General features: G+C 42.1%; 1 protein-coding gene and 1 long non-coding RNA gene across 10 annotated transcripts in view; one reads left to right on the top strand and one right to left on the bottom strand.

The window, feature by feature from the left end:
- Nucleotides 1-8,716, bottom strand: part of LOC143648674 (uncharacterized) — a 66,627-nt gene extending 57,911 nt beyond the window's left edge. The window contains exon 1 of the long non-coding RNA XR_013158721.1: nucleotides 7,530-8,716. This is a non-coding gene — a long non-coding RNA (uncharacterized LOC143648674). The remainder of the gene's footprint in view (nucleotides 1-7,529) is intronic.
- Nucleotides 8,717-9,929: 1,213 nt separating this feature from the next.
- The window catches only part of IKZF1 (IKAROS family zinc finger 1), a 96,771-nt gene continuing 87,722 nt past the window's right edge, over nucleotides 9,930-18,978 (top strand). For 8 of the 9 annotated variants that reach the window (XM_077118997.1, XM_077119032.1, XM_077119048.1 and 5 more), the window contains exon 1: nucleotides 9,930-10,051. The gene's annotated coding sequence lies outside the window, so the exon portion shown is untranslated. Of the gene's footprint in view, nucleotides 10,052-11,391; nucleotides 14,136-18,978 lie in introns of those variants that run through there. The other variant, XM_077119003.1, reaches the window with a different exon arrangement.

Genomic DNA, 18,978 nt, shown 5'->3' on the forward strand with positions numbered 1-18,978 from the left:
TGAGCCCTTTCTGCTGATTAGTTCAAAAGCCACACAAATATAAATCTTTGAATACTGCACACGCTGCTGCACTGCTATCTTCAGCGCCTGGAGCTTTCACTGAAATCAACAGGAGCTCCAGGAATGTACAAGAAATATGTGCTGGGAGAGGATGGGTCCAGGGTATTTTGGTGATGATTACTGAAGCACACTGTTGTAGTGAAGTAGCAACTGCCAAGTGTATAAGTATCGACCGCTGCATTTGGACTTGCTCTGAGAATGCTGCTACATCAGTAGTCCAGCTCAAATGACATCAATCATTTGGTATCTTTATGGGCTTAATGGTATTGGAATCTAAAGGGCCAAATACTGCCCTAAGAAGTGAACAAAGGGCTCTTCAAAGGCTGGGAGACTAAGAGGGAGATAGAACAAACTTTGATTCCACAAATAATAATCTTATTATAATTATAAAATAATTAATATAACATGCATCTGCTGACCTGTAAATGATCAATAATATACAACTGTACTCTACAAGTTGGCTAGTGAAATCAAACCCCTTGGTTCTATCCCCTGGTTAGTCACAGGCAGCCATATATTCATGACAATGGACTTTTTGTATCTCTAATGTAGACAATTGTCCTACAATCATACCCTAGTTTCTTATCTCAACTCTTAGGAAGGTACCTTCATGTCGCATATTCCAGTAGCTTTTGGTGTCATCTGTAAATCAAGACAACATTATTCCTTCTCCCAAAATGTAATTTCTTTCAGTACATTGAGGCACTGAAAACAACCTGCTTGGCAGAAAATATTTATGAGATATAATCATTGAAAATAAAGGGATATTATAATGAAAAGTCAACCCTTCAGTTTAATTGCAAAACATTGTTTAAGCTAAAGGAAATTGTGTATTTGAGCTCTGAAGTGGAAATAAAGTTACCAGTTTCTGAAATGCATATCACAGAAAATCAGTTCTTTTTCTTCATTAGAAAAATATATCTGCAAGTAATAAGAATATTATGAGTAAATATTAAAAGAATACATGGCCATTGGGCTGTGAGTAGGTACAGAATATATTATATTTTAAATAGTTTTAAATCTCCAACTTGGAGAAAACCTTCTCCTGGCCGTACTACATTATAATCTGTATTCACATTCTATAGAAACGACAAGATAACAAGTAACTTGCAGTAACTGTCCCATATAATTTGGACAGGATTATGAAAATATCATTAAGTTTCTGAAGCATTGTACTATAAGACTCATCTTTGCTTCCTTCTTGGAAAGCAACTTGGAAAGGAACAGAATAGCGTGTATTTCAATACAGTGTGAACTGCATTATCAACTCCTGTATGGATTCAAAAGGGAAAGAAATACAGAACATTCCATGTTGAAGCCATTATCAAGAGACCATTAAATAGGTAGAGAAGAAACACTGGCAATAAACATGAGCATAGCGGACCAGAAAGGACAAGAAGATATGTAAGAGAAGGTAGCTTCCTTCCAGCTATACTGCCAAGGAAACACAATCCCTCTGCAGAAAGTAAAACAAGGATGATAAATGTTTGTCTTGTTTTTAAGCAGAAATGATTTCCTAAGTTAGAAAAGTCAGATACACCCTTTGAAATGAGCACCATGAAATGAAAATACCTGTTGAGTTTTCTGGTTACTTTTCCTAGCAACTGGGGAAACAAAGCAGATAAAAACATAATTTGCTATCTTCTGAAGAGTAAACAAAATAAATATTAATTACATAGCATGTTAGAAGATAATGGGCACTGTGGAAAAAATATAAGGTAAGGTAGAGGATAGGGAATGCTTGGGTGGAAGTAAGAGTCATTGCGCTTTTACACAGGGTGAACACTGCTAGGGTAAAATTTAAGCAAAGACTTGAAGCAGCTGGTAGAACAGATATGCTGATATCTAGGAGGAGAACATTCTAGGCAGAGATAATAGTAAGTGCAAAGGGAGTGAGAAATTCTGGGGTGTTTGAAGAATAGCAAAATATGGCAGCGTGTTAGGGGGCACATTAGGAAGTAGCAAGCAAGGGAGAGAGTAGAAGAACACAAGTCATAAAGTGAGAGGGAGGAGGAAAAATCTCACACCTTGCACACTGAGTGAGGCGGCCAGCCCTTCAGCAAAGATGGACCCTGATATGACTTAGCTTCTCATCAAGATTTCTCTGACTACTGTCAGGGGCAAAGGCTGAAAGAGAAAGATTATTTAGGGGGTCACTGCTGCTTTACAGATGAGAGGTGATGGATACCTGTTGGAACTGAAGCCAGCCCGATGTCCTGATGGACTGGAAGGTAAGGGAAAGAGAAGTATCAAGAATAATAGCATGCTCTTTGGTTGCATCAATAGCAATTACCGGTTGCTATTTAATGAAATAAAGAAGGCTGCAGGTGAGCAAGTTTGAAGGGGAAGACTAGGGATTCAGTTTGGGGACATGATAAATATGATATGCCAATTATACCTCCAAGGAAATGTATCAAGGAGGCAGTAAGATAAATGAGTCTTGATTTCAGTGGGAGGTATGAAATGGAGATGCAAATGTTGGAGTCATTAGTACAGACACGGCATTGAAAACTGATTCTGGAGAGAATGCCAAGGGACAGGCTATAGAGAGAGATGTCCAGGACCTCAACTGGGGAAATTCAGCATTTTAGGAAGGAGACTAATAAGGAGTAGGTAATGGCATGAGAAAAAGTAGTCCAATGTGATCTCCTGACTATTTGCCTCGCTTGCTATCATCAGGTGTGTCTTAGTTTGTCTGAGCCGCTATCACAAATACCACACAATGGATTGGCTTAAACCATGGGAATTTATTGGCACCTGGTTATGAGGCTCAAAAAACTGAAATCTATATAAAGGCAAAGCTTGCTTTCTCCTGGAAGACTGTAGGGTTCTGGTGGTGACTGTTGGCAATCTTTGGGCTTCCCTGGCTCTCCTGACACATAACAATGTCCTCTCTTTTCCCACTTCTCTGACTTCTGGATCTTCTTTTAAAAGCCTCCAGTAATCCAGAGGAAAACCCCACCTTACTTCAGTTGGCCACATCATCACTAAAACTAACATCTTCAAGAAGTCCTACTTACAATGGATTTGCACACACTGGAATTAAGAATAGGCATTTTTTGGGATACATAAAACAACCTACCACAAGGTTCAAATGAAACATTTATGGAAGCATTTTGTGAACTTTAAAGCACTGGGTAAAGGTTGGTTTGCTACTCCTGCAGCCACCCAGACTTTGCTCCAATCACACTGAGGTCTTTCTTGCATATCTCAAAAAATTATCTACTTGAAACGATCTACTTGTATATTGGTCAAAGCTATAGTCAACTGCAAATCTAGAGACACCCTTCAGGCACTCTGCCGTCTTCTCATCTGTTCTCTGCTAGCGGGCCCTTTCTAATAATCATCAGGAAAACCTTCAAACAAGGGAAAGGAAAGGAGACCTAACACTGGGTTATCAGATATGATTAAAGAGTCAGACTCCTGCCCTCATTTGATCCTTACAACTACTCCACAGGCAGAATCATTTTCCCTGCTATAAAGATGAGAGTCTGATGCTCAGATCAGTGAGATGACTTGAACACGTTTGCACAGAGGTACCAAGATTTTTAGGAATCTTTTCCACTGTACAGCCCCAAGGCTCACCGTCCTTCCTCTAAGCTATACCACCTCTTTTAACCACTAGACAGAAAGTATATATGACCTATAAACACAGATAAGAGAGAGTGGTTATGATAATACAAAAATAACAAGGTTAAATTTCTATTGATTTTAGAGGTTGGAAAGCCTGTTAACAAACTTTTAATCTTTCCTAAACAGGCTCATCCCACCCCTTTCCCAAGTCTGGCAGACCAAAATAGACAATTTGGCCTTATGGTAAATTTATAAAAATTGAGAAAAACCAGAGGAAGATGCTGTATCCCAATTGGAGAAGTGCAAAGTTTTCTTTTTACATCCTAAAGTCATTAGTTCTCAGAGTTTTCAGTTCCATGCTGGCAAACGGGGCACAAGCAGTGGGTATCAGGGCTCTCCTGGGAAAGACCCAGCTGCTGAGATTTGGTGACAGATACATGGAATGAGGAAGAGGACGGATCTGGAGGGGCCACTGAAGAAGTCATCATGGTTTGAAAAGTCATTTGAAAAGTGAGGGTTGTGGCATCCTTGAAAGAGCCGACCAAGATTTATATCTCAGTCCAACCACTTGGCTCCTGAATACTTCAGAATATCAAAAACTTATTTGGGAGTTAGTATCTGCCAGTGACCCATTTAATTATGTTTAACATACATTCACTCATTTAAACTTCAAGCATTCCTATGAGTAAGGAAGCAGTAGTAGTCAGATTCCCATTTTACAGAGGAAGAAATGAGGCCCAGAGAAATCTAGTAACTTGCCAAGTTATCAAACTCAAATAGAATGACTCTGGACTCTGTGTCCCTTGGCCTCCAGGCTTTGGTCTTGGATCAACCCATGGTAAGTTACCCCTCTGAACTCCATTGTCTTTGTGAAAAACTGGGAGAGCAATTATTAAATGGGAGCTCATGCCTGGAAACGACCACCACAGAGCTGAGCTTAATAAGGGATGGCTATGACAATATTACTATTAGTCTTTGGTCAAGACTAAAAAAAGATCTTTTTTAAAAAGAGATCTTTTTAAGCCTCTCAACCATCCACTCCTGCCTACCCATACCCAGGAAAGTGGAGAAAGGAAGCATTTCCTTACACCTTTTCATATGTTCTCCCCCCCCTGGGGTAATAGAAAGCCTCCTTGTGTCCATAGAGCCTTTCCCCAGCTCTAGCAATGATGCAGTGTCTTCTCCCTCTGTGTTCCATAAGGCTTTTGTCTGAATTTATCATTAATGCATTTCAAATCTAAATGCAATTATTTAGCTGTCTGTCTACTTTCCTAGATTTTGAATCCCTTAAGGGATAAGACCACATTTTGTGCCTCTTCATAACTACCTGTATGTCAAATATCACCTGCAAAAAGAGGCACTCAATAAATATGTGCTTGTTGAACAAATGAATGGATTCAGGTCACCAGAAGTTTCTGTACCCCCAGAAATAATGCTCCAGTTCCCTTCCTATGCAGTAAATTAACCTGAGGAAGGCACACTGCTCCCTATTTTCCTTTATCCTGCTCTGTTCAAGTTCAATTAATATTTTCTTTTCTTCTACACATACAAAATATTTTTAAAACTTTTCATCAAAAACCTCTTTAGACAAAGCAATCACCTCCAAATAGTTTAATCTAAATCAGTTTGTTTTTTCAATCTCTTCTAAACCAAATGACATCGATTTTTTAAAAAGTAACTGTTTTTGAGAATCTACGTTTATTTCTCTTACAAACCCAAGGGAACAAGGTAAAAGAATTATTATAAAGTGGGAAGCATTTGGCTGTCCCATCCAGAAATGGGAACAGTCTGCAGGACCACCGAACTTCTGTGAGTTTCACAACCAGGAGCCACTGAGGCTGCAGAGAGGGTTTTCCAAAGTTACGGGCAACTAAGCACCCCTAGGTGTGTCCTTGGGGCCGGCAGGCATTTCCTAACCAGGCAGGGCCCATCCAGGGACCAGTCCAGGCTCCTCCTGACCTCCTCCCTCCCACTTCCCCGCTCGCCTCCAACATTTGCAGGAGCCTGTGGCCTGGGCTTGAAGATGAGCCAAACCCTAGGAGGAGCACGTCCCATGGAAAAAGGTAGAGAACCCTGCCGCTGGCCACTGCTTTTCGTTTTCAGAAATGGCAGAAGCAGAAGCTGGAGATCATGAGAACTGGGAAAAAGAAACCAAACAGCCAGAATCCTTGTAGCATAAGTTTCATCCAAGAACTGGGTCTTTCTCTTTCTTTTCATGTTCTTTTAGGACAAATCTATAAGAGTTCAGTAATAGTTTTACACCGTAGAAAGATACTAGACTCCCTTTACAAAAACCTTTTCCTGTCATATTAAAATATTTTTGCTGATTCCAGCTTTGAGAGTATGGGTGAGGACATCATTTCATTGCTATTTAACAGATTAAAATAGTTGAAGAAAAATACAATTATAATAACTTCTTCATACATTCTCTCATTTAATTTCACCCAGTTCTGTCAACACCGTTGTGAAGAAGATACGCTGTGCAGATGAGAAACTGATGCTCAGAGAGGTTAAGTAACTTGCTGAAATCCACACAGCTTACTAAAAAGCAAAACTGTTAACCATATCCTATCATCTCACTCATCTTTTTCTTTTTTTCTATAAAAATCACTTTCCTTTTAAATCCCTTCACATCTCTGCTGGAACAAAAGTGCCAGTAGCTCTGAATAAGTAGTTTCGGATTAATTGTATAGGTAATCTCCATTCTTTTGATAACGTTATCTCAAAGAAGTTAAATTGGTACTTTAGTGATTATCAACTGAATAAACTAAGCTATACTTTATAAACACTATAGCATCATAAAAAAGCAAATATTAGGGGTGCAAGCATAGTTCATTGATAAAATTCTCACCTGCCATACTGGAGACCTGGGTTCGATTCCTGGCCCATGCACTTCCCAAAACAAACAACTAAACAAACAAAACCCAAACAGACAAAAAATTTCAACAAATGGTGCTGCAATAAGGGGATATTCACATGGAAAAAGAATGAAATGTGACCACTGCCATATAGCAAACAAACAAACAAAAAATAGCAAATTACATATATAGGGTGTGTATGTGTATATGTATACTTTTTGTATTCCTAAAGAAACAAATTGATGCTAGGTCTAGAATGAAAAAACAATCAGTTTCAACTTCCTGAGATGTTTTCCCTTCTAATGTTGTCCCTAATGCCTTCAACATTTGATTTAAGTCTCTCACCTGGTCCCACAGTGTCTGTGTCTACACAGAGACCCCAGGTCAGCAACCTCAGTTCCCTCTGCTCCATCTGCTTGGGGTGGGGGTGGAGATATGAAGTCTGACTCTCTGTAGCTCATCCCCATCTCAGTGGGACACTGGAAGTTAGCAGGGTGAATAAGTAATTGATACTACCTACAGTGTTCTTCTATCTGCCAGCATAGGACAAGAGCCACTATATATATCTGCTCAATCTGCAGACTCTCCCATGAGGTAGCTTATACTCTCACCCTCAATTTATAGAAGGGGAAACTGAGGCTTAGAGAGGTTAAGGAGCTTGGCCAAGTTCACAGAGCCTAAACTGTCTGGGCTCTTAGCCATATGCTCTATCTGCAGTAGGACATGCCTTGGTTGGATGACTGCTCTTGAATCCTCAATTCCCACTCAAATGGTACATCTTTAAAGAGATGTGGTGGGGGGCAGGGGCTGAGTGCCTTGTGCATCCCAGAACTGGAGGTGTCATGTGACCTAGCTGCTACAATAGTTTTAGCTTCCCTTTGGGCCATGAATTTTATGTTTATTGCTTCATTTAATCCTTACAAGCACTTTTTAAGATGAATTAACACTGATTCCATTTTACAGACAAGGCAGATGAGGCTCAAGAGAGGTTTGATAACACAGTGAAGAAAAGAACTAAGAATTAAACCAATCTTTTACCAGTCTCATCTCCTCTGGGTTTTCAGCAGTGAGTTAAGTGACTCTGGTTCTTCAGACTGGAATTTCTTTCAGGACAAAGTGAGCAGCAGGTGTTGCATAAATGATCCAGGAAGAAGTTGACCAGATGTTTGTGTTCCTTGATGAGCAGAGGAGACCCTGTTTCCAGAAATAGCAGAAAGCCAAGCTGGTTCAGAGTGCACAGGTCTAACCATCAGCAGCCTCTTACCCTTTCCAGCCGACTCCAAACCCTTGGCCTCCGTGCGCACACCAGAAGTAATGTTCCCTGCCTGACACCTTTGCCCTCCTATTTTCTCCACCTAGGATGCCCAGGTGAAGGATGCCTATGCCTTCCTCTATGCCAGCTTGCCCTACTTCCCTTCAAGGCCCTTACCAAGAGGCTTTCTCCCCAGCACTTTCCCTCCCTCTCTCTGCTGGAAGTAAATCCATCTCTCTTTGAGCTAACCAGAGCACTTCACCCTGTTCAGAGCTGCTCCCCACGTTTTATTTTGTCACATGGATGCTCCTCAGCAAATCTTGAAGGGCAGAGGCCTATGTCAAGCATCCCAATTCCTCCACAATTCTGGACCCCTAGTACCAGTGCAAGTACCTCGGGCAAACTTATTGAACTCATGACTGTTCCGCTCAAAGTAAGCCCACTTCGCGGGCAGGGCCTGACTAATCAGAATGAGAAATTCCTTGTGAAGCGTGAAAGTTGCCCTTTTCAGAGGTGAAGAGGTATAAGGTCTTCTGTGCGTTTCTGGGGTTCAGGAAGGAGATGCCTGAGGCACAAGGGGCCCTTGAACGGGTCTGCAGGATTTCGGCTGGCACGCCTTCTCCAGCAGCCATCCTTTAACACCTGCACGTGGAGACAGGCCAAGAAGAAAGGCAGGATCCTAACTTCTGCTGTGAGCAGGTGGGAGGGAAAAGAGTCAAGAGGTATTCCATTGGTTGTCTGGAAAAATGAACTGCACCTTCCCCTCACTTGCGGAGGATCAACTTTTCCCACCCCCATCCGGCCGGCAGTCACATCCTGGGTTCAGAGCCAGAACCTGGGTGCGGAGCCAGAGCCTGGGTGCCAGTGGTCACACTCCCAGGGAAGTGGAGCTGGGCGGGCAGCTGACGCTCCCAGAAACTGGGGAAAGTTCTTTACCTTATCCCAAGTCCCACAACTCCCTTCATCTGAGAGGTCTGCGGGTGCCGGGACTAATGGCTCAAGTAGCAGGGTGGCCGGGCCCAGCAGCGCGCGTCCCACCACACCCCCCGCAGCTCAGCACGTGCCCGTTCCCAGCCCCGCCTGGCTCGACGCCGCGCCGCGCCCGCTGCGGGCCCCCAAGGGTTAAGCGCCGGGTTTCCAAAGACCCGCACCGAGGCTCCGCTGCCCTGGCGCGCGGCGCAGATCGCCGGCCACCCGCATCCCGGTGCTGCCGCCACGATGCTGCACTGGAATGAGGAAGTGCAGTGGCGAGGGGAGGGCCCGGGCGCCGCCGCCGGGGCCGGGATCGGGCTGCGCGTGGAGGCGGCGGCGGCGCGCGGAGCGGGCCCGGTGCGGGCGAGCGGGCTGCAGGCGGCGGCGAGGGCGCGAGCAGGTACGGGCCGCGCGCCCCCGCCGCCGCCCGGACTTCTCTGGGGGGTCCGGAGTGAGGTGAAGAGGGCGATATGCCTGCCGATCCCGGCGCGGCCAGGAAAGTTTGGCCCGCGCGGTCCCCGCCGCAGCGCCGCAGTCCCTGGAGTTGTTGTCCGGACGGGCGCCGCGCTAGCGGCCGACGAGGCTGCGGGGCGCGAGCCGTAGGTCCCGCTCCTCGCCCCACTCGCGGCCAGCGCGAGCAGCCCAGCTCAGGAGTGTGTCAGCCTGCGGGGGCCGGGCGGGCTGGGAGAGAAAGTCGAGGAGGGGAAGAGGAAGTGTGGGCAGCACTAAAGTTTGCAGCGCGGGGTACGCTAGGCGCGCGCATGGTGCCCCGCGGCTCGCTCTCCGCTCGTGCAGGTGGCGGCTTGGCTGCCCTGGGCGGGGACGGCCAGGCGGGGCGGAGGCGGTCCTGGTGCGTGCTGCCCGAGGTCCGACCGCGCGGGTTGCGAGGGTGCAGAGCTCCGTGCCCGGCTCTGCGCCCCGGGCCGTCCCGGGAGAGTGCGCGAAAGTCCAGGTCCGAGCCGGCGGGGGGCGGGGAGTGTGCAGGAGAAATGGGGAACAATGCGAGTGAGCAACTTCAGGAAGTCATTGTGAAAGACAGCTGGGACGAGCACCAGGGCCGAGGGAGCAGGGCACTCTAACAAGTGCCTGCGCTGCCGGCGCCCGGGGGCGGCTCCGCGCGCGGCGGCGGCGACGGCGGCGACGGCCCCTCGGTCCCCGCGGAGCGGACCCGAGCCCCCGCGCGACGCTCGGCCACGGCGAGGCGGGCGAGGCGGGCGAGGCAGGCGAGGAGGGCGTGGAGAGAGAGCCCGGCGGGGCAGAGGGAACGCCCGCTCCAAAGTTGCTCTGCGTACCCCAGGATCAGTTTTGGCCCCCAAAGTGCGACGCAGAAATCCACGTGAGTTTTTCCAAATGGAATTTCAAAAGGAAAATTTGGGGTAGCTGGTGGATTTAAAAAAAAAAAAAGGATAGAGAAGGAAAGAGAAAAGACAAGGCGGAAAGATTTTTTCCACCACTGGTTTTGCCCAGGTCCGCCCTGTCCTTTCCAGAGGATTTATGAGCGCTTACCTCTCTGTCCGAGCCTCCTCCGCGCCTGACTATGAAGGCAGGTGCAGGACCAGGCTGGCAGGGGGAACTTCTGAGCAGACCCCGCTATTGCCATGAAGACTTTCTAGTCTTAGTCTTACTTATATATATGTATATATACATATATATATACGCACACACGTAATAAGGAGATCAGAGAACATAACCTTTCTAAACCTTTCTAATCTTTTATAAAGGGAGTTCTTTCCTATTTTTTTTCTTTTTTTTTGAGGCGAAAGCATTTTAATTATACTCTAAAACAATGCAGATTTTGTTTTATTTGCTTGGTGCAAAATAGGAATTATCCTGGTTTTGAAAAGTTAGGTAGAACTTTTGCTGACTGCAGTTTAGCTATCAGGTCACAAAACCGTCTCAGGCAAACCCTCACTTATAATGAGGAAGCACGCTATATGTGGTTATCTTTGAAATGTATTTTTTTTTAATTTGTCAAGCAGCAGTGGGATTTATAAGGAATCTCATGTGGGTGTGATTATTTTTTCTTCTCATTTGGGAGCACCAGCTCTTGCATCTAGAGACTGAAAGCGGTCATGTTTCCATGGGGTATGCTCAAGCATGGCTTTCAAATACAGTTTCCATTCTCTCTTGGAGCTGGAGCCCTATTTAGAGTCAATTACAATGCAAAGTGCCCGGCTCCTAATTTCCTCCCGTGCAGCAGACAGTATACTTCAGCTTTGAGGTACTTCTTCATGGTCTGATCCTTGTTTTAAACTCTGAGACAAAATGGTGCTGAAGAAATATCTTCTTGCTAGTCAAATAAACTTCTGTTCGACGAGGGAAAAAAAAGTTTATGGAAATGGAAAATTTTGGAATATGTGTAATGTTTGAACTTTCATAGAAATTCAAATGATTTGAAGGATTAATTCACCTTAGTTGTGAGATGAGGAGAGAGAGACTTACAGGAAAAGAGCTCAAGCCTCTTGAATTTATTTCTTTGTTTGAGGATAGCTTTGATGATTAGATCAATTGTACCTATCTTTTCCATGGGAGTTTAAAAAGTAACAATTTAGGTATGAAACTGAATATTTATATTAGAATGTATCAGACATGTTTCAGTAACAAATGAGATTATTTTGGTATGTGGTTTAAAATTTAAACAGTTTCAGTGACAAATATTAGGACAGAAAGATAGCAGCATCAGATTATATGCAGAAGATGTTAAAGAATATATCTTTTTACACGGTGCCTCTTTTGAGATATAAAGGATGATGTCACATTTACAATCCAGTACAATTCTGGCTTGATCTAATGGATCTGATTTCGAATTTTCAAGTGAACCTACGTGTTTATTCCTTTTTACATAAGCGACCGCTGCCAGGTCTTTTGCAGCCTACCAGAGTCCACGGCCAAAACATTTTATTGTTTTGACGGTAATATTTTCTTCCCCTTTTGTTTCATGGTGATGGTTGAAGGCAGGAGTTTAAGAAACACCAAGATTCCTATTTATTTAAATACATCAGTATTTTAGTGGAAGTGCTACATCTTCGAAAAATACATATCCTCAAAAATTCAGGAGCAGCTTAGCAATAGTAGCCCATCATTATGATATTATAGAATGAAACCACTAGATTCATAAATAAAAGTGTGACTGTGTTACTCTTTGCCCTTTTGAGAAGTTTCTTCACAGACTCTTGAAAATTTCACGTGTGGAAGATTTAAGATCATAGTGAATTTATTGGCCAAGAGATCCAAAGCCATGGGGTACTGTGCACCAGTGCTTCTTCCTTACTAGACAAGGGGCTTAAGAGTTTGGGGATTATTTTTTTCTTGACTTGGATCGATGTGTTTCTTGTTTGATTAATGTAGTAGTACATTGTCGATACTAATGGCCAAAATTTTGAAATTGGAGAGAATACAAAAAATACATACACATATTCTTTCTCTTTCTCACACACATACACACACACACACACATTAACTGCCTACTACAAGCCATGCTGTGAAACACACTCATCCTCACACATACATACATTCTGTATTTTCTTCAAGTTTATGTGTGTGAATAGATATTGAAATTAATTAATTAATGATATTCACACACAGAAAGAGAGAGAGAGCGTGCACACACAAGCCTGAGTGAGAAAGCACATGGGGGCAGGGTAGAAAAGAGTCTTCACCTCAAACAGATCTAACCTGAATAATAAGGTTTTTTTTTTTTGACCTTTACTAAAACAAGATGGAATTTTCTACTGATAATTGTGAAAATTCGGTGCTAATGATTTTAGTGTTTTGGATGTCTGCCTAATACTGCATATAATGTAACAGCAGTCAACTGAAAATTCGTTGAATGGTGTTTTGTATCTTTCCTCCTCTCATCTTGGGAATTATGAAAGAATTTCACTCTGAAATAAGCACAGGCTTTTGCTGCCTTATTCTAAAGGAGAGTCACGTAAGTGGATTCAGCTCCCAGAAAGCAAACTAAGAACCTTTGGGTTTTCCATTAACCCTTGCTCTCTGATGCCCCGTGTCTGAGACTGACAAGTTTTTAGGGGGGCATTCTGCCCCAGTTCTGGGGAAGTGAGGTAGTGCACTGCTTGCCCCATTCTTACCATCACTTCCTGTCCAGCGTCCTTATGTGTACATTTGCAGACACCTCAGAGGTCAGTTTGTGTCATAGGCGTGTTGTATAACATTCCATTTTATAGGTAGAAAACACATGATGTAAAAATGACAGGTGACCCATCCTTTGAGGCTTTCAAATAACGCTCAAAAAGGTGCATGTAAAATTTTGATCTAGGTTTTAGAAACGTTGAGTTTCAGAGTATCAGCATTACACACACACACTCACAAACACATTTAAAATTCAGATAAGAAGTGCGATAGCAGTAGGGTTTTGTCATGAACTCAGGGCACCCCAAACCAAACTATAGCAACAGCAACAAAATTGTTTTTATTGTGGTGGTGACTCATACTGGTTTCTTCCTATAGATCTACGGTGATGTTGTACTTCTTTGCAATTTACTAAGTTATACTCCACACTTCAGCTCTCCCTTCTACATCTCTTGTAATGTGTATCCATGACTTTACTTCTCAGTGCTGTCACTTTCATTGAAAGCTTTTGACGTCGTTTTTAAATTTCGATGGTATGCTAACAAATTTTTTTAAGATATTTTGAAATATTAGCAGTGTGTGCTGCATATTACATGCAAAGTTTAATGACAAACAAAAGAAACTTTCCAAATGGAGAACCGGGTGCCATCTCTGTTTCCATGTGTGTCTACTTCTGACAAGGGCGGAAGGGAAAGGAACTGAGGCCTATCTACAGGCAACTGTCAAATTGTTTCAGTTGTCTTATTTTTCCTTCTCATATTTTACTGTAACAAATAGGGTGGCTTCCAAAGGTATCGTCGCACAAACATCTAGTGATAAACTGTTAAAAAAATGGTCAAACCCCACAGTCACAGGTGCAGAAGCCATTTGTCTCCCCCGTTATGGGGCCTGGCCTTATTTCCTTTTCCCCCATGGCCATTTCTGACTTTGGGGAACTCACAATTCCTGTTGACTAAAAGGGTGCACACTTCTACCACAAGCCTGACAAATCAGACGTCCTAATAATTTCTGAACTCATTCTGGTTAGGGCAGGAAGCCCAGGCTCCTTTCCTGTCTGTGTTTTCCTGAGCAAAAACTTATCTTCCCTCCTTTTTTGCATATGTAGCAAATGGTTCCACCTTTCTGTCACCCAAGTGGAGGGGGAAGGCGGCTGTGGAACCTTTGAGGGGGAGGAAGTGGGAGGCCCCACCAACCCAGGGAGCAGTGTCCCTTCCCAGATGGGCTGAGGCAGAGGGGACTCCAGCTGGCACTGTCCAAAGGCCCCAGCCCTGGAAATCTGTGTGGGACGTGCAGCTGTCCGGTGGCCTCTGGGAGGCACAGGTTCACTGGTGAGTGCCACCCGATTCATTGCTGTGCTTGCAGAGCTCCGAGTAGCCAGCATTTTCCTCTTCTCTTCATCTCTTCCTGCCCTTTCAAAACGGGCAGCCTGCACCCAGCACCCTACCCTCACGCCTCCCCGGCTGGCCGCTGAGAGCCCTGGCGGGTGGGCGGGCTGTCTCTGGTTGATGGAGAACATCATTATGCTCCATTTTCACGCTGTGCTTTCGGGTTGTCCCCGTGCTCCACCTCCTGATAGCTCATGGCGCAGGGCCACAGCTTAATGAATTGCTAAAAACAGGTGCTAATTAGTGGAAAAGTGCTTTCTTCCTATCTTCTCATTCAAGTGTGGGATGATTCATTTTTCTTCAACAATCAGCTCACTGCCAAAGGAAATCTGACTCTTTTCCCGCCATTTCCACCCTCCCTGCCCCCCAAAAGTTAATGTTAATGGACATACTGTTGGTGCACAGCTCCTGGCGTACAATGAAAGAGTACGTGGAAAATGATGAAGCAGCTTAATATTATTTCTTTCTTTCTCTTCTGCCATATGTGGGCTTTTTTTTTTCAGATTATTAAAACCAACAAAGAATGTATGAAGTGTTTTTAAATGACCTTGTATATTTTGAAACAATTTTTATGCCTCATTTATTTACTTTTTTTAGATGACACACTAAAATTACACATTAAAGCTGTTCGTTTGAAACTGTTTAAAATTGAACAATATGATTGGTAGTAGAGTACTTTCCTAAAACTAGTCATTTTACTATGAATACTGATTTATAAGTTTTTGAAAGATTTTTGTTGTTAAATAACAATTTTCACTGGCAACCCTGGAGCAAATAAAACTGGACCATACCTCAATTAAGATACCACTCTAGACCTAATGGGGGAAAAATGTTTAATTTAGAATCCTTAGAAGAAATGAAAATGAGGAATTGATCTTTTACAAACTTATTTCTGAGGCACTCTAAAATTTCCTCTAGTGCTTTTAATGGAAACTAGAGCGAGACAGTGACTCCCTAGTGTGAGCCCCACTTTCAACCTTAAAAAGTGACCTTTTCCTCCTTATTTGTGAGTAGTTTTGTGTAGGGCAGAAAATGAAAATGAAATTCAAAGAGATTCCAAGTAGAGATGTATTGATAAAATTCTGTATTCCACTTCATTACATTAAAATCACGCAGTCAGTTATCGCCAATGGTTAAAGATAAGGCAATTACTTATTTTTAAAAAACTGATTCTGAAATTTCAAATACTTTTCTGCATGTGTTTTCCCGAGTTAGCATGAAGTTATATATGTCTACATGAGTTGAAAAAATTTTCACTTGAAGGGCAGGCAAGACTTTCATAAAAGATATGTGATTTGCTAAAATAAACTTACAGTAAAGACATTGAAAATAAATAACTTAAAATTATTTAAGGGCTGCCGAATAATCTAACTGTAGGGCTTTCAAACTTTTCCTGTATTTTGTTCCCTGCTGGACATAAATGCTTTCTGGCAAATAAATACAAACTTGCCAGGTTTTTGCAGCCATAAAAATGAGGAAGTTCTAAATTTCTGTGAGTTTTCACCAGATGAAAACTTCTTCCCGCTCCTTGCTTGCATAAAGAAAGTGTGAACTGAAGGTCTGATTATGGAATCTTTTCCAGTTCATTCTGGTTGGGCTGAGTCTATGGTAAATGTTGCATGCCGCTGGTGTGACTAACTTAAGGAGTCTGTCCGCAAAGCACAGAGTAAAATTGAAATCTAGAACTTTTCTAGCTAATTTGGGCCAACTACAAAGCCAAATCAGAATATTAAGTGATACTCCTTCCAGTAATTATTTGGTTTATTGCCCATAGCAATCTTGTTACTAAATAATTGACACATTTATTCTTCCCTTTATTCCACTTAGACACTGCTTAATTTGACTTCAGATGAACCGTTTGAAGTGGGGGTGAACAAGTAGTAAAGCGATTAAGAGACAGAGCTATGATTTAAAGAACTTAAAGTTTGATCCCACGTTATATATACTGTGAACATAGTTTTAAAATTGTGAATGTAGATAAAATTTTTTATAGGTTTAATTTTTTAAGTTACCTCGTTTTAATTGATTACAGTTGATAAACTTGTAGGTGTGCTGTAGATAGAAATAATCTCAGCGTTTGCGACCTGAAGGGACAATTTCTGATTAGCCCCGACAGCATGTGGCTATCTTAATTTGCAGGATATCTGCACCTCTTTTCCTCTGGACCTAAGATTCAGTGCCCCTTATAATAGGTTGGACCGTATAGGCCTCTTATATTTCAAGCAATAAGAGATACGTAGGTATTTGTGTAGCACTGAATCACAGGTTTGCTCTAGGACGCATTTTCTCTGTGTGTTTCTTTCTCCTGAGATGTATGGATGTTGTCCCACTTACCGGTAGTAGGTACAAACTGTTTCTAAATAAAGTGGAAAAAGTTTATAGTACATAGACAGTGTTAGTCAACAAATCAATGATTCATTTTCAGTGATTTTTCAATGAATAAACTCATAAGTTTGCAAGCAACTGGATATTCCTGTGAAGAGTCGTATAATTGTACTTCCTTGGATTCAAAAAATATATATAGCTCTTGCTAAAGAGCCTTCCTTTTAATCGAAGTCAAATGACATTGGCGAAACATCAGTGTTGCAGGTGCTTTTTTTTTTTTGAAATGTTGTGCATATACAAGTGACTTTTTCTACGGTTTACTTTTTTTTTATTTTGTACTGTATGGCAAGGTCACGTTTCATTCTTTTTCCATGTGCGTTTCCCGTTATCACAGCACCATTTGTTGAATTTTATGTTTGTTTGTTTGTTGTTGGTTTCTTTGTTTGTTAGGGAAGTGCATGGGCTGGGAATTGAACCCAAGTCTCCCGCATGGTCTACGGTTTACTTTTGAGTTTTGATACATCTACGTGAAATCTTCCATTTGTGTGTTAAGATAACTTCACTGCTATGTAGGTAAAATAAGCTATTATAGTCATTGTGAAGCATGCTGCCTTGCTGAGTAGAAAACTTAGTTAATATTGTAATTTTGTATTTATTTCTTTTGGAAAAATGAAAAGAAAATCTTTGAAAATAATAGGAACATAAAAAAATGTTTATCCGCACTTCCATCTCTTTACTATATGATGATAAATTTCAGGACATCAGTACTTTGGGGAAACATCTGTGTAAATCATTATTTGGGGAAAGTTTCTGTATTTTTTTTTAAAGATCTAGGTCTCATTTTTGTTGAACCTTCAGTTCCTAGCCATGCATGAAGCTCTTCTAAAATCAGTAAGAGGGCAGAAAAGAATGATTCTAAACTTAGATTTTTCACTTGCTCTGAAGTATAAAAAGTGTCATTTATATTTGAGGAAGTTACTTAGGAAGTGGCCTATGTTGACGGTCAAAATCAGGAAAAGTCCTATAAAAACATATGTAAATCTTGAGTATGTGTCTCTCTCCCTGTGATTGCTCAAGAAGGGATAGTTACTGTTTGTGAGCCCCTGGTATAGTAGCTGAGATTTTACTGGAACGCTCTCCTCCCCACTGGAAGGATACTCACATCTGAGAGAGGATGCACAGAACAATTCGCTTGTCATTGCAGAACATTTGTGGGCCACCTGAAATCCAGACTGGATCTGTTGCCAAAGCATATTTGTGAACATAACTCCATTTTCTCTAGTTTTTAAACTTTCTAATACAATATCTAACATCTTTTTTATATCTCACTTTAAGACAGGTGGATTCTTTTAGACATTGAAAAGCATTCGTTGGTGCTCTTCCCTCTTTGTATTAAATACTTCTTTACCAACAATGTTTAAAACAACATGATTTTTAGCTATATTATTAAAAGTCTTCTTCAGTTCCCTTTGACCCTTCCTCTTTTGCATATCAGTTCCTGCCCATAGAAAAGTGGGAGGACAGAATTGCACATCTGAGCTAGTTTGCCCTCAGTAAGAAGGTTCACAGTAGAGCAAACTAGCAGAAATTTCTGTGGCTCAGTTAAATTATGTGCATGTGTAGAAGGGGTGGGGGGTGGAGGTGTGTGAAAGCCAAATTGGATTCCCTGCTTTCCTATTTAAATCTTGTTTTCATTGTTATTTGTACCAGCAATATTCTGGAATAATCATGAAAATGTGTAGATTGGCAGTTAATTTTTTTTGAAAAATGAAAAGAATGAGAAATGAAGTAAGAGTGCTCAGAAGTTTCTGTTTGCTAACCTGTTTGTCAAATCATTACGAAAACCTGTAAGGTGCTCTTGATGCGATACAAAGACCTTTGCATATTGCTTCAGCTTTCTCTTTGAACATGTCTTTTTGTCTAAGATGCAGTGTATTTCACAGTAATAGGATAGATTTGCAAAAATAAAATCTACCAGTGCAAAGATGAAAGGACTTGTCTCCTGGCAAGAATAATGGGTTTTATTAAAGAGGACTGTGACCTAGGACATTTTAAATTGATTATAGGCTCGGCTTAAGTTCCCCACATCTACCTACCCCCTTCCAGACAGGTATCGTTGTGTATATAAGGAGACAATCCTACATGTGAGTCCAGTGCAACTTTGCCTATCAGAGAGGAAAAAATATATAAGTAGCATAAATTGATCAAATAACCAGAACTTCATATTATAGAAGTTCTGAAATTAGGTTCACCTCAAAACCATAGGGTATTGCAAGAACACACTTATTTTCTGGTACAATATAGGTAATATCCATTCCTTGTACTGTCATACATTTGCTACTGGTTCTCACTGCACTTTTCTGTGAAGTCGTTAGAGGCAGGAGTGGTACAGTGAAAAAGGATTATCATCTGACGACCTTGGGTTCAAAGCTCAGAGCTGTGCTTATTGAAATGATGCATG

Source organism: Tamandua tetradactyla, chromosome 1, assembly GCF_023851605.1.
Source record: "Tamandua tetradactyla isolate mTamTet1 chromosome 1, mTamTet1.pri, whole genome shotgun sequence".
Lineage (NCBI taxonomy): Eukaryota > Metazoa > Chordata > Mammalia > Pilosa > Myrmecophagidae > Tamandua > Tamandua tetradactyla.